Source organism: Penaeus japonicus, unplaced genomic scaffold (assembly GCF_977035675.1).
Source record: "Penaeus japonicus unplaced genomic scaffold, GWHDUDI00000001_assembly GWHDUDI00000005, whole genome shotgun sequence".
NCBI lineage: Eukaryota > Metazoa > Arthropoda > Malacostraca > Decapoda > Penaeidae > Penaeus > Penaeus japonicus.
The window spans coordinates 22095247-22097746 of record NW_028234407.1 but is presented as its reverse complement, the minus strand read 5'-3'; positions in this window follow the sequence as shown (position 1 = coordinate 22097746).

Here is a 2500-nt window from a genome sequence, read left to right as displayed (position 1 = left end):
ATGGAGTTGAGCGTTGTTTTTTTTTTCAATATCAGTCGCTTGATGGGAATATTAAGGGAATGATTGATGACCTTATAAAACTATTTTTGACCAATTATTATGTGGTGTAAGACTTTTTATCCTGAAATTGAGAATAAAAAATGCGATAGAGAACAGATATAGATAATAAAAGCTGTATCATCTATAGATAATCGCGTAATTGGTGCCGTGGGAAAGTTTTTTTTTTTTTTTTTTTTTTTTTTTTTATTAGCCAGCTGTGTTGTGTCGCACCGGAATCGCATTTGTAGGTCGTTAGCCTTCGGGGTCATCTGTATACATCCTTATTCGTCTTTTGTAATGGTCTTATGGTCCATTTTCATCTGCGTAACTTGGCACACTTTTCTTCTGTGACAGCGATTCTATATACTCTCTCTCTATCTTGTTCTCTCTCTCTCTCTCTCTCTCTCTCTCTCTCTCTCTCTCTCTCTCTCTCTCTCTCTCTCTCTCTCTCTCTCTCTCTCTCTCTCTCTCTCTTTCTCGTTTTCTTTCTCTTGCTCCCCCTTTTTACTACTGTATCCTGTGCAGCTAGAAACTGTATTTTTGTAATGTTCTCGTTTTTCTATATTTCTTTCATTCTTTGTACCTTCCTGTTTTATAAACAATATATGTAGATTTCGTATTGGGGTTATGTATGCACTCAATACAGTACCGTGGATATTATGTTTATAATGATTGCATCATGAAGATATTAGAATTGTTAGACAGTTCAGTTCAGAGAGATTTGCGAAGACGTCCCTTCGCCCGGGCTATATGCACGAGGCGGCCCGGCCTGACAAAGACCTCCACCGTGACGTATTCCTGATGGTGAAAAGGCTTAGGAGGAACTGAGGAAGGGAGGAAACACAGGGAGAGGGAGAGAGAAGGATAAGGAATAGAGAAAGGGAAGAAGCCCTTGGAGAGGAGGAAGAGAGAAAGAGCGAACACAGGGAGAGGGACAGAGAAGGAGGAAGAAAAGAGGAAGCGAGGAAGGCCAGGGAGAGCGAGAAAGAACGAGGAGAGAGGAAGGGCGAATATGCAGGGAGAGAGAGACAAAAATAAGAGGAATAAAGAGAAGAAGCAGGGGAAAAGATCGAGAAATAGAGTCTAAAAGCGACTAGCGGGAGACAGAGGCAGGATAAGGATCTTCGCTTGGACGGGAAAGGAGCATTCAACCAATGGGGGAGGGGGGGGGGTGCTCGTTGGGTCAGGGTTGGTTTGCTTTTGGATGCACTTGCTGTGATTATTTAGTTTGTTTGTTTCATTTACGTGGGTTGTCATCTATGTTGTTGTTATTATTATTACTGGTAGTAGTAGTTGGCGTATAATTGTTATTGTTATTTTTTATTATTGGTGTTTACAAAATGTCAAAGTGCCAGGAAATTACATATATACATTTCTTAAATTATTTTACTATTTCTCCCTCCCTCTCTCCCTCTCTTTCTTCCTCCCTTTTTCTCTCTTCTTCTCTCTCTCCCTCCCTCTCTTTCTCTCTCTCTTCCTCTCTCTCTCTCCCTCCCTCTCTCTCTTCTTCTCTCTCTCCCTCCCTCTCTCTCTCCCTCTCTCTCCCTCCCTCTCTCTCTCCCTCTCTCTCTCCCTCTCTCTCTCTCTCTCTCTCTCTCTCTCTCTCTCTCTCTCCCTCCCTCTCTCTCTTCCTCTCTCTCTCCCTCCCTCTCTCCCCTTCTCTCTCTCTCCCTCTCTTTCTTCCTCCCTTTTTCTCTCTTCTTCTCTCTCTCCCTCCCTCTCTTTCTCTCTCTCTTCCTCTCTCTCTCTCCCTCCCTCTCTCTCTTCTTCTCTCTCTCCCTCCCTCTCTCTCTTCCTCTCTCTCTCCCTCCCTCTCTCTCTTCTTCTCTCTCCCTCCCTCTCTCTCTTCCTCTCTCTCTCTTCCTCCCTCTCTCTCTTCTTCTCTCTCTCCCTCCCACTCTCTCTTCCTCTCTCTCTCCCTCCCTCTCTCCCCTTCTCTCTCTCTCCCTCTCTTTCTTCCTCCCTTTTTCTCTCTTCTTCTCTCTCTCCCTCCCTCTCTCTCTCTCTCTCTTCCTCTCTCTCTCTCCTTCTCTCTCTCCCTCCCTCTTTCTCTTCCCTCCGCCAACGTGTTCAAGGTCAAACTGTCCTATCAAGAATTCAAGAGACGCTATTTTTATATCGTGGATATGTGATATAACGCAAACAAAGAAACCGATTAAGATATTCTATGTCTGGATTGAAGTACTGCGTAAGTGATACGGTTCTATTTTCCTTGAGTGGACTGATTCAGGTTTTTATTATGATGCATGTTATTATACACGCGGACACGCGCTCATACAACCGTACACGCACATACACACACTATGTAAGAGGAAGGTTTGATTACCTTTGTGTCACAAAGACTAGGAAAAACGTAATTAAAGTTCTAATTGTTTTACAGGGGCTTGCGTTATCACAAACCTAATCAGAAATTCTTATTACAAATGTATTTTCTTAGCTGTGAAGTATTATACAGTTCCTT